We start from the raw sequence: 14,192 nt of genomic DNA, 5'->3' as shown, positions 1-14,192 counted from the left end.
TTGGGGTGAATGGAAACAGAGTTCAAGTTCAGAGGCTTTCTTTACTGAAGAGAGTTATTTTCAGACCAATGATTTATTGCACACAGTTGATACCAGTGGTGGAGCTTATGAGGTTAGAAATGGTCCAATTGAGAAAGAGAAAATGGTTATCAGAGATGCAGAAATGTTAGCTGATGAAGTTCTAGGCAGACGTCCTAAAGCCCCAGTGTACACTTGGGAGAATAGTTGCATTAGTAGTGTACGAGAAGATTTTACTGATAGTTTACGCAATTTCTTACGACAATACCGTAAAAAAAGTGTTAAACAAAAGATTAAGATGTTGCAAGGACTAGACCCTTGCAGAGTGAGAAAAAATACTGGTTTGCAAGGTCATTCTCTGGCTGTCTTTCTAGAAAAGTATGTCAAAGTGTTCTTCGTCATTTCAGGATGTTAGCAGTACATCATTCTCAAATGCGGAAGTTAGTCAGAAGATTGTATTATGCAAAAAGTCCAGCACTAAAATTAAACAAGTTGAATAGTGCTCTTTTGCGTGGGTCAGTATCAGATGTGAAAAAGGTTTGTGATAAAATTGAGTTTTGTTACTTTGGTCAAGAACAAGAGAGTGCAGAAACTGAGACATTAATAGAAGAAAATGTTGAAGAGAATGTGCAACATACTACTCCCAAAAATTTTTTGGGAGGAACAAATTACAAAGTTTAAGGTGATTTCAGGTGAAATGCCAAATTATTCTTGTATTTGTTGTTGGCGAACTCACTATAAAAATCAGACTAGGACTGTTGATCTGTATTTAAAAAGTGAAAGAGAAATTAATGGTAAGTGGAAGGAATTTGCAACTTATTTGTTGGTAGAGAATTGTTTGGATTTGAGTTCTGATCAGCGTATTTGTAAATATCGTTACAATAAATTAGATGAGAATAAAATGCCGGCTAGAGCTGTCAATAATAATCTAGAGTTGGTAAATATTCCTCCAGAACTGATAGATTTAAATACTTATGAGCCTATTCTCATTCAATGTGTGCACCCATTTCAGGCTATTGTTCATATGGAGCCTAAAACAGGTAACCAGCCTCCTACAGATTTACTGAGAGGAATAACAGGAAGAGTTGTATATTTACCTCTAGATTTAAAGAAAAATGTTGAAACTATTTGTGTAGAGTGTGTGCAAAATGAACCACTAGTTATTCTAGATAATGGCGTGCCTACGAAGAGTAAGAAAATCTGGCAGGAATTAGTGGATGTTAGGAAAGTGGAAAAGGCAACTTTCTATCTGATAACAAACAATGAGTACTACAAAAATGTTTATATGGGAGAAAAAAAAATACTTTTAGGAGATGAAACTGAAACGTCAAGTGGACAAATTGAAAAAGTGGACATGTCCAGAAGAGAAGAAATCTATGACATTACAGTGTACATCCACTTCATTCAAATTAAGTGATGGGTAATACTATTGAGGTATTCCAAATGAAAAAAGCGAAGGGAAGTCCCATGGGTGTATGGGAACAAAAGCTTGGAAGCTCGTTGTTTTCCGCAGTTGTTTCCAACAGGAAAAGGAGGACGATATGATGAATGACCTGTGCAGATTGCTGAATCTGAATATCGGACAACAAGATTGTATGCAGAAGATCCAAAATTTCGACAATGTATCCCATATATATTTCATCTTTTGTTTGGGAGTAAATTGTCTGGACTTTCATATGCAGTCAATCATACATTGAAAACAGGAGTACATCTGCAAAATGTTTCTGCAAAGGAATTTATGGATAAAGTGCACCAGAGAGATGATCATTTAGAATCTCAGCAGATTAATCTCATGGCATGTCAGCGTGGTACGAATGAGTATTGGTACCGTCATGATGGAGAACTTAAATGCATGCTAGGGAACGTAGGAACTCCTATGTGGTTTCTTACCCTAAGCTGTGCTAAATACTCTTGGGATGATTTACTTGAATTTCTTCAAGAGCCAAATTCAAATATAAAAAATAATGAATATAAGACACCAGAAGAATTGTGCTCTTTGGATCCTGTTAATGTATGCAGGTATTTCAATCATAGATTTGAAGCTATGATGTCTTTTATCTGCAATAAAAAAATCCTCCTCTTGGAGAAGTTGTGGATTTCTTTTGGAGAAAGGAGTATCAAGCAAGAGGTGCTCATCATATACAAATGATGTTATGGATCAAGGATGCCCCCAAATTCTGAACAGATTGGGATGATACTGTTTTGTCTTTTATTGAAGAATATTCTACATGTGCTATACCCAAAAGCACAGAACAAAATAATTTAAGATAACAAGTCCTGCGATTCCAAAGCCATTGATGTGGAAAATACTGTCGATGAAAGTACACGTCTAAGGATAAGTTCTATACCAAATGTCGTTTTGCATTTCCAGTCACGTAATATCCAAAGGAAGAGTGAAACGTTTTATGTCAGCTATGCGACATACCATTACAAGAAAGTCACCAAAAAATACCTACAATTTGAGAAGAAGCGAAGAATCAAAATACATAAATGATTACAATCCGGTTGTTCTGTCAATGTGGAAAGCTAACATGGATATTTGGTACATTGCGGACAATTCCATTGCTGTTGCTCGATATGTAACATCCTACATTACAAAATCAGAAAAGACGGATTGAAAGAAATGTGGGAAGAGATCTCTCACCAGAAGAGTCTAAGTAAGAAATTATACAGTTTCAGTTTGAAGATGTTATCCCATAGAGAAATCGGAGCATATGAATGCTCAGATCGGTTATCATCTGCAAATCTATACTCCAAATCTAGAAAAATTATTTGGGTGAGTCTAGGTCTTGCTGCAATGTGAAATCGAGTACTTAAATCTCTACAGGAAAATGAATATTTAGCAGAAAAAGAAAGTACAGATATTTTGAAAACGAATTTGTTGGACACATATTTTCCAAACAGAAGTCATCATCTTGAGAACATGTGTCTCTATGAAGTGCTGCAAAACTACAGTTTTAAACGGAATACTACAGAGAACATCAAGGACGGAAAATATGGAGTGATTGATTCCGAAGGATGTTTGGTGAAACAAACGAAAGGAAATTTGATTAATCACAGGAAACTGAGTTGCGACACTGCTGATAAAACGGAATTTTACTATTTAGCCCTTTTGCAACTGTTCAAACCATGGCTATTTACTTACTTGGAATTACTTGGAGATTTTCAGAGCTATGAGGTTTCCTTCAATGCTTGTAAAGATACCATAGAATGCACTGTTTTTACAAATTATGTGAAAATGTTGAACAATGAAATGATCAAGAAGCTACTATTGCAGCTGAGACTGCTAGAGACAGTTCTCAAGACAGTCAAAGTTCTGCTCCACTGAGTCAAGAGCCACGAGGATAACCAATTGTTGAAAATGAAGCAGAAATCGCCTTGAATGAGGTGTTAACAGCAATGCATCAAGCTCAAGAAGATATTATGGACTTAGGAAACTTTGAAGAAGAACTAAATGTTGAACAGAAATAAATATATCAGCAAGTGAGACAACAGATTGACCATGGATTTCTTCATGAAAAGAAAGAATGCACATGCACATTATTTAAACCTATCCGAATGTATGTGAGTGGACAAGCTGGAACAGGAAAACAATTAAAGTGATCACCAATTATCTACAGAAAACAACTGAGTCACATTTGTCTTGTGTTGTAACTGCTCCAACTGGGTTGGCAGCACACAACATTAAAGGAATTACATTACATTGTTTACTTATGCTACCTGTGGAGCATGAAAACAAATTGGAATATCACAAGCTAAAGAGTGCTAAAGAAAATGAAACTTCTGATTATTGATGAGGTAAGCATGGTTTCAAACGTATTACTTGCTTTTGTGCATTCAAGAATGCAGCAAATTTTTAAAACATAGTATGATGTCTTATTTAGAGGAAAACATGTCATAGTTTTTGGAGATCTACTGCAACTTACTCCCATAAAAGGACAACCAGTCTTTAAAACACTTGCGCATGAAGACACCAGAAAGTCTTCGGGTAGCGTTGGCAACGTTAACATTTGGTCATATTTTGAATACAAGGAACTCATTACAAATATGCGACAGGCAAATGATGTTGATTATGGAATTATTCTTCAAGAGATATAAGAATTGGAGTACTAACAGAACATGGCAAACATGCTTTGCAGAGTCAATTCCAATTTGTTTCCAAATGAAAATATAGTTCCTGAAAAAATATATATGAAAATTGCAGAAAACAAATCTTTAATCTGCCTAATGCCAACACTGCACGAGTGTTATATATTCAATGAACAGCTTTTGAAGCTGGAAAATGAAGAAATAATCAAAATGGAAGCCATTGATAAAATACAGCATGAAGGAATCACTATTATTTTGACAGAAAAATTGAAAACAAAATTGGATTCTTTAGAAAAATCGATATCTAAAACTGCTGGTTTAGAAAAGAATCTATATGCATGTATAAACTGTCTGGTAATTTTAAGGCGAAATTTGGATATAGAAAAAGGTTTAGTTTATTGAGCAATGGGCAAAGTTGTAGATTTTGTTAATTATCAGAATAAAGATGGAATTGAATTTTTAAAAATTAAATTTGATCAGATTGAAGAAGTAAAACAATTGGTTGTTTTTCAGTTAATTTTATGCTTGTTAAAGATTTATATGTCCATAGAAAACAGTTTCCACTTTCTCTGGCATATGCAGTGACTATTCATAAATCTCAAGGTTTAAGTGTAGACAGTGCTTTGGTGAACATTGCAAGTACCGTGTTTATAAAAGGTATGGCATATGTTGCTTTGTCCTGAGTCAGAACTTTATCTGGTTTGTTTTTGATTGATTTTGGTGACACAAAGGTTACTGCAGATGCAAACTGTGTTAAAGAGTATAATAGGTTAAGAAGAGCATATGCTCCCAATTTAGGTCAATATACTGTATTTGAAAAGCGTGTGGTAGGTCAAAAAAGAAGTTATGAGAATATCTGTAGTGAAGGTATAGTGAAGGAAAAAAACGAGATAATGTTGTGATTGCTAGCAAAAAAGAAACAGGACGCTGTTGAAGAGATAGTTGGTTATCAATTTGAAAATAGTTCAGGTGTCAACTGCTATGCTAATGTAGTGGTCAATGTTGTTTTTTTTCTTCAAAGTTTGCAACAGCATATTATGGTGAATCGGGAAAAAAGATTGTGTTCTTTGTTGCATTGTATTTATGAAAAATTGAGATTGAGAACTTAAAACTAAAATTCAAAGTGTTTGTGATATTCGTAATCTTTTGGATGTATGTTCTGGTTCTGCACAATTTACGCAGAATATCCAACAAGATGCTCAGGAATTTTTAATGTATATGCTTACCATATTGGAAAATGAAGGAATTGAAATTGAAAATCTTTTTGGCCTGTGTTATAAATGAGAACATCATTGTGAAAATTGTCTGTAAACATGTAGCACCAATATAGACACTGGAAGATTTATATATTTGACATTACCAGACTGTAAATTAGTATCTTTCAATAAACTAGTTAAAGCAGCAAATCAAAACATGGAGTACAGCCAATGCAAATCAGAAATGTTATCAACATTATTTACACAAGGATATGGACAATATATAATTTTAATGATGCAACGTTGTACAGCTGATGGAAGAAAAATTGGACACCTTAATAAAACATTTTGTAGCAAGTCAACTATCTATATCAGGAAGCACTTTTGTAGCAGTAGCAATAATTTTCCACAATGGTCCTTCCACAGCATCTGGACATTACACTGCCTATCTAAAATGTGATAAAGGCTGGACATATTGTCATGATGCTCAGTTGGTTTTTAAACAATGTTTGCCAAGCGAACTACCAAATTCTTAACTAATATTTTTAAAGCCAAAGTTTTAGGAACTTAATTCGGCTTCTGAGGAATTTTTTAATATGTATTAAAACGATTACTATTGGACAATTTCAATATAAAGGATTTTACGAATACCATTTGGCCAAGAGGAAAGGTGTATCTGAATTACGGACTTTGTCTTGCACATTCTCCCAGCGCATATTTTTAAACAACAACATTTACAGTATATATAAATTTAAATTAGAAAATTTTCTTAGGAGTAGGCATTTTATATATGTGTGATTTGCATTATATGGTATGTTATTGAGGATGTAGTGTGGGGTTTTTAAACAACCTTAAGGAGTGTTTTTTTTGCTCGCAGTTATGTGATGAGTATGATTGAAATCCCTGTTTCTAGTGAAATTCAATATATTCTGAGAACGGCAAAAATGAAAAGGCAAAGAAAATAATTTGTAAAATTTTAAAATTATGCTGTATTGTAAAAAATATAATATGATAAAATATAACTATATTTTGTCTTCTCTTTCACAGATCCTAATTCTAAAATATCACATTTTCCGAAATGTAGTTTATAAAAAAGGACTGAAAAAAAATGTGTAGAGTTTTTTATTTCTATTACTGTGAAGGTAAGTTTAACTAAGTATTAAAATGCACAATGGCCTGTGTTTGTACACAGGTGAAGAAAGGGGAGATGGACGGAGTAGATATGTGTAGAAAGATGCTCTGTGGGAGTTTTAAGTTACAGGATAAAGTTAACACGAATACTGAGTGTCACAGGGGGCCAACTAACCCACCAGATATGTGCAGAAAGTGCCAGAGAGTTGCATAGCAGAGAGCTATATAATGGGACATGGCTTCAGAGCACCTCTCTGCAACGCAGCTATATGGTGTTCAATAGAGAGACATAGTGGGCCACTACGGTCCAGGGAGTTTGAGGATTAAAAGAGACTAAATTCTTTTAGTTAAAACATGTCACAGAGTGTGTTTGCACATGTTACATGAGGCCGCATCCCTTCCCTTCAGAACTCTATAAACATGTCCTATCACTTTGACAAAACATAAGTACTTATAAATGTACCTTGTTCTCTCTTTGCAGTACTGAAATTACTCTACTTGTTACTCATATAGTTAAGGATTGGCTTAGCCATTGACCCTAGTACAAGTTAATTTCTTTATATACTATGCAAGCAGATATGCAAGAAGCTACAGAGTATTAATACAGTATTTAAAACACCCAGTTTATACCTATGTAGTTTTGGAATTTCAATGTCATAGGATATCGCGTGACTTGAAAAAAATAGATTTGATTGGTTCATAATATTTCCCGTTGTACCTATTGAAGGACCGCAATCATTTCAATCATTCCTCTTTGAGCATCTTTGGAGACATAACTCTGTGCTTACCTCCTGTCACTCTCATGCAATTTTTCAAACAATGAATTAGCAATATGTTCTTATTGTAACAGTCTGCAAATACCTACGCACTTATGGGGCAAATTTAGAAGCATCCTGTGGCAACAATATGTCTTTTTTTGTAACATAGTGATGGCGCAACACACTTTTTCATATTTACCAAGAGAGGAAAAGGTACTCTGTGTACCACCTCATCATACACACCACTTTGTGTTGAAGGGGCGTTCTACAGGTGTTGCTGTGCATGTTTCCACAGAACACTCATAGTAAAAGACACATCTTCAGATTTATCATAAATCATAAATCTGAACATGTGTGTGAATGCTGCACCATCCTCCAATTGGTGTAGCAAGGCACAACAAGGAAAATTGTTTTCATTTCTCCTCATTTTTTCTCTTTCAATATATGCTACAATGCACATCATACATTGAAGGAGAAAAAAATGCCTTCACCTATTGCTTTTGTGCAGGACGGTGTGTCTTTCTGCACAAAAACAAACTCCACATGACACAGATATCCTTGCACCATGGTGCAAGGGTGCCTGTGTCACCACATGGCTGCTGTTAAAGCAGAAGTGCAGAGGGAAGCCTAGACTTATTTATGTACATATGTTGCATCCCTGGGCTTCGGAAGTACCATAGCACACTGCAGCTAAAGATCTTACAGTGTCATGCTGCAGCACTTCCTTATAGTTCTGAACTTATACATAAAACATACACCACAATGCATTATTTCAGTCAATCATGCACTACACATACATTTGTCTAAACTTTCACACACTATCATACAAATATAGCTCTTTTTTCAACTAGTTAGTTCTGAAAATAACTTTTTTTGTTTTTTGTAGTTTTATATCTTTTGTTGTGATTTTTTGAACAATTGTTTGGTTTTTGAGTTTTTAAAAAAAAGGAAAAAAACGACAACTGCAGGAACAAAACAATGAACTTTAGGGGGGAAAAAATCTAGCATCGATGATTATCGATTGCCCTGCAATTTCAATCTACAGACTGCTCACCATAGCAGATCAACCTATTACACTTTACCCAGTGCATTTTCACTTTTCCAAATTTTCCAAATTGGGGACGTATGTCCGGTAGTGAGTTTGAAGGAGACGCCCCAGAAGTGCTCGGAACTGCCGGTGGTGGAGGTAGATTTTCTCGGAGTCTTCTGCACTCCTCATGTGCCAAATTTACAGGATGCAGGCATTGAAATGCTTCCGCATACTTGAAGTCCTGCAAGAGTATTTTTTATTTGGATCTCCTTGTGACAGGACAGCTTTGCAAATTTTACAATCACTTTGGTGACATTGACTTTTTTCTGTCCCTCTGGAAATGTGAAAAATTTACAGACGATGGAAGTATATTTTTCTGGACGGGGAGATTCAGGTACAAATCCCTCTGCATCTGAGTTTTCTGAGCCAGAGGATTCCTGCTGTGGTGTCGCCATTTTTATTTAAAGAAACGAAAACCAGGTGTCCAATCAGGAAAAATGTGGTTCTTCTTAGCAGAGCTAACTCTTAGTACTTGGTAACCAGGTGAATAAAAGAGCACTCAACAAATATCAGGGTCAGTTAAATGTTGCAAGTCTCTATCGATGCTCCGATGGGAAGAAGGTTTGGTCACCAAACAACCCCACCACAATCCACATATGTAGATAACATATAAACAACATGCCCTCCCTGAGCGCTCAAATCACAATAAGAAAGTTAGTGTCCATATGTTTATTCTTTTTCCAGTATGGAAATATTCTCCAATTGGTACAGTTCATATAATCCGTGTATCCATATTCTGTATTATTCATCCATCATAACACAAATCCAAATCAGCAGCAGGCAACACGTATTTCGTCGTGCTATAATCAAGCACTATGACTTCTTCAGGGCTGCAAACCCAAATTAACAATATATAAGCACAAATTATAATCATCATAATATACAGTAATGCATGGTAGAGCATTAAAGCGATTTAAGTATAGAGACAGCTCCAATGCAACCAACACCCACTGGTCTTAAGGAAGAACAGAAGAAAGTCTCCAATAAAACCCCACCCAAAATATGTGCAAATCAATAAAATGTTACATGGCCCTAGAGCGATGATTAAGTCATCCTCATTTATCTTGCAACTACTAGTGCGATTCATCATCAGGTGACTGTAATAGCATCATGTAAAATTAGTATAATCACCTGACACATAATACATAAGGCAATATATCCGCCAATATTTCTTGAATCCACACCGTAAAACAGTTCCCTCTCTGGAAAATCAAAATAAACATAACCCCAACATACCCCCTAGTAATCTTCTGACATTTACGTAAATAAAATTCACCCACAATGGCCATAACAGACTTAAGGGTCGCTGCAACACTAAGGCAGCCCCAATTAAACAAAAAATCTCATCACCACTGAGTAATTTCCCAAATTTATCGTATAAACTTTTTGTTATCTCCTCCTCTCTCCTCATGTAGTCAAAAAAATATATTCTTATTCAGTTGTTCAAAAAACGTCCGATTTCCAATTCCTATAATCGACACCAAAGATATACATGTAATAGAACAAACTACTGTGCTATTACCTTCCAAGCTTTATTCAACAGGATTTTTTAAAACATTCAAATCATATAGGCATTACCCTTCCAAAATGTACAGATGTGTAAGTTTGTTTCCGTCATTCAAAGTCTTTTATGGCAATCGTAAACCGTATATTGTAATCTGTAATCAAAGAAATACCACCTTCTTGTATGTGGATTAACACCATGATACTGAAGATCTTATGCATAGTATTCTGCAATATATATGTATAGTGTGTATATACGACAGTCTCACCCAATTTCCTTCGTGCTCCGGTTGAAGGAAATCCTTCTCACTTCAATAATAATATTGTCCCATTCACGAGTACGGGATCTGGAAAAAACATTAAAAAAAAAAGGCTGTAAGCCATGTATCGTACTCCACTCATAAAGGGAGACGATATGTTAATTCAAAACCACCGTAAGGAGAATCTGCGGAACTCGCCCCGTATTCCACAATCACCGTTCTGTTCACGGCGCCATATTGGTATTCTTATTTATCATAAATTACATGGGCGCCATCTTTAAATGTCTAAAAGCGCTTAACTATTCATATAATAAATATATAGCCTAACCATATAACTATTTATATTCATCTGTCAATTTAGTTCGTAAGTACAATCAATACCTCCTCCACTCTCCCCCATTCTTTGCATATGCCTGCCAAAGTGAAGTCTTTCTAATTCCATAGAAACCTTTGGCAAAAAATGTATATCCAGTTGTTTAAGACAAATTTCAAAATCATTCAATTAATCTGTTTCTTGCTGATAACTGGTGTAAGTGTTCAAACATTTCCTGTCCCTCTGGGCCCAAACAATGTAAGAAAAGCTGCATTCCATTCCATGGTATGAGTGGATCACTTGTCCACATCAGAAAAAATGGAAGTTGAGATATGTTTTGCATAGTCACTTTCTTAGTAGACCATCGGGCACATGCATCAAGATAGGATTTTGCGAGTCCTTATTTGTGAGTATTAAGAATTTGCAATTAAGGACTTGCAAAATCCTATGCTTGTAGGAATCGCAGCAATAATAGCGATGTGATGCATCCCAAATGCAAAAATTCTGCGAATCTGCCCGTTTGCGACCGGTTTTTCCTTTGATGCATGTGCCTGTTTGAGAATCACCTACTAAATGCCAACAAACTTTTTACCCCAAGATACAAAGATAATACCTGTATTCAATTGATACCCAAGAGTCCACCTGCCATAAATACAATTATGTATTCCACACCATGATATAGCTGCCAAAAATAAGAAGCAAAAAGATTCTGTAAAGCCTGACGTATTGACTAATAATAGAACAAAGACAATGAAATGCGAGCTAATCTCAGGGATTAGCTTTGACACATTGCTTGAATGTGAGCTAATCACAGATTTAGACTGTTACTTGATGCAAGCCAATCGCAGAATTCGGCTCAAGCTAACATTCCTGAGAGGCAGGGGAATGATGTTATGCCCAGCAACAATGGTTCCAGTCTGCTGTCAAAAACTTCCAGAAATTCCAGGAGAAGTTTTAAAAATATACACTCTGCAAGAAACAGCGTGGAAGCACTGAGTGGTCTGTATCTGAAATATACATGCCCAAGCCAGGAGCGCAAAAACAACACTGCTCATAGGCAGTTAGGCATGCCTGCAGCGTTGGAGTCAAAAGAACTTGACCGGAAAACAGAGCTTGTGGCAGCAGCGCACTCTGTTCAAGAGCACTCAACAGGCAAACAACACTTGAGACCGCTTAGCGCGACGGGCAGGCATCTCGACTTGAGTCAAAAACGCACTGTGGGCAGGCAGCTGGTGCCTCCTTCATGGATATGTGTTTGACCAAAACAGACCAATCAGGATGCTTGTGCTAACCCCTCATGTGCTGCAACCAGCCGCAGTTTGTGCAGGTAAGAGCGGTGGGGTGGTGGGGAAGGGTGGGGGGATTTTGACAGTCGACGATGGGGGGAAAATAATAATTCATTTAATTGTCCCTCGTTGTTGTCTGTCGAAATCCCCCCATCAGACCCCACCACTCTTACCTACACAGGCTGCGGCTGGATGCAAACGTTGCAGCAAGCATGTGTTTGCCGGTTTGCTCCACCACACTTTCCGACATCCAGTCGCGGCTCCTCGAGGGAGTGCTGTCGGGAGGGACAGGGGAGGGCAGGGTGGGGGGTAGTAAACTCCAACATACCTCCAAATGCGTTGCAGTGCACGCAAAGTAATTTGTTTTATTTATTTATGTATTTAACTCCGTTCGGCCGTATGCCGAAGTGTACTACCCTCTACCCTGTGCCTCCCCCTCCCCCGCCCCACCCCACCCCACCGCCCACAGCACTCCCTTGAGGAGCCGCGACTGCCGAACTCAAAGACTCATGTTTCAACATAAAAACACTTGCGACTGGCAATATTGTGCTCATGGTACTCCATTAACATGCGAGCAAGGACCGAATGGCTCTTTCCCTGCAAGCGCTCACCACAAAAGTACTGGAACAAATTGGGCATATTACCGATAGGCCCTCTTTGTACACACTGGGAGTCACAGGCACAGTAACATATTCAGTCTAATGTGCTGGACAACATTTTAAGAACAGTACTCTTACTTTTAGAGTGTTGAGGGAGTCCTACTTACGCTAAAACAAAGCTGGTAGAGTTGAGGTGCTCAGAGATAGGTCAGGGTTTTTCCAATTGTCGCCATTGTAAAGATGTACAAAGCTGATGGTTAAAAGTAATCTTTTTTTATTTAAGACAAACTGTTCACCTCCAGCACAGCACTCTAGCTCCTCTTTATTCAAAACAATACATTATTTTCTTAGAATCCTTCACAGCCGGTGTTCCACAAGGCATAGAATACCAGAGAGCCTGTGAGAATTTCTTACAATGACATAGGCTAGATGAAAGCTGAATACCACATGGCACCTTCTGCCCAAGCCACTATTTGGACACAGGGACCCTGTCCCTGGAGGCCAATTTCTTTAGAAAAGGGGAGATGGCTCAAAAAGAAAGACTCACAGACATTTTTTCATTAAACATTTTTATAATAATCACTATTAAAAAAATTGCATTGTATGAATTACTGAAATATACACTAGATAAAAATAACAAGAATAACAAGAAGCCCCCAGGTAGACCTATAGTTTCTTCCAGGGGGTGTGGATTACAAAACACTTCCAGATACGTGGCTCATTTCCTCCACCCATCGGTCAAAAAACTGCCATCTTTTATTAAGGATACGGGGGATCTTCTACGTTTGATCAAGAATGTTGAGTGGAATGACAACTGCCTGATGCTTAGTCTTGACATGAATAGCTTATATACAAGCATACCCCATGAATTGGGGATGAAGGCATGCAGCCACTATTTAGGTGAGAGATCACTATCTTACCTGTTGCATACTGAGGTACTAATGGACATGATACTCATATGTCCCACAAAGAACTATTTTATTTTTGTCAACCAGATGTACCGCCAGGTACTCTGTACGGCGATGAGCCCCTGCTTCGCCCCCAGCTTTGCGTGTTTATACCTTGGCTGGTGGGAGGAGCAGGTTGTCCGGACCCTGGAGCCATAAAAAAAATGTGAGAAGTTGGTTGAGGTATATCAACGATGTTTTTTGTATTTGGGAAGGTATGCAAAGGGAGGCTGACGAATTTGTTGGTATACTTAACAAAAGTGACTTAAATCTAACATTTACACATCAAACGAATTCAGAAAGAATGGAATTCCTCGATGTTATGCTAGAAGTTACCAATGGCAAAATTGAGACATCTTTACATTGTAAAAGTACAGCAGGCAATAGCATGCCACATGCTTGTAGCTGTAACCCAAAAAAAACTTAATTCAAAGTATTCCGTATGGGGAATTACTGCGGGCCAAAAGGAACTGCAGTACTACTGAGGGATAAAACAAAGAGCAGGACATCATGGTTAAATGATTTAAAGAAAGAGGCTATAATCAGTCATGTATAGCAACAGCGTGCAAAAAGGAGGAAGTTAGAAAAAGAGAGGATCTACTGGAAATCAAAGATAGTGTCACCATAGATCAAGATTCAGAGAAAGTAATGTTTATTGCAACATACAGCAACAAATCATACGGTGTGGGACAATGTTCAGACAAGCACTGGAGCATCTTACAGACAGATTCTGATCTAGAGAAATGTGTGAGTAATTTACCACAGATTACTTTTAGAAAAGCACAATCATTTATTGATATGATCAGTCCAGCAATGCTACCTAAACCAACTAAATTGTGAACTGTGGCTGTACAAGGGTTCTTAGTATGTGGGAGATGCAAGGCCTGTAAGTACAGCTCCAGTTGTAAATCAGTCAAGCTATCTGCAAATTGCGGTACTTTCAAAATCAAAAAGCATGTTTCCTGTGAAACGGAATATGCTGTTTATGCCCTTAGGTGTCCA

Source organism: Lissotriton helveticus, chromosome 3_1, assembly GCF_964261635.1.
Source record: "Lissotriton helveticus chromosome 3_1, aLisHel1.1, whole genome shotgun sequence".
Classification (NCBI taxonomy): Eukaryota; Metazoa; Chordata; class Amphibia; order Caudata; family Salamandridae; genus Lissotriton; species Lissotriton helveticus.
This window is presented reverse-complemented; position numbering follows the sequence as displayed.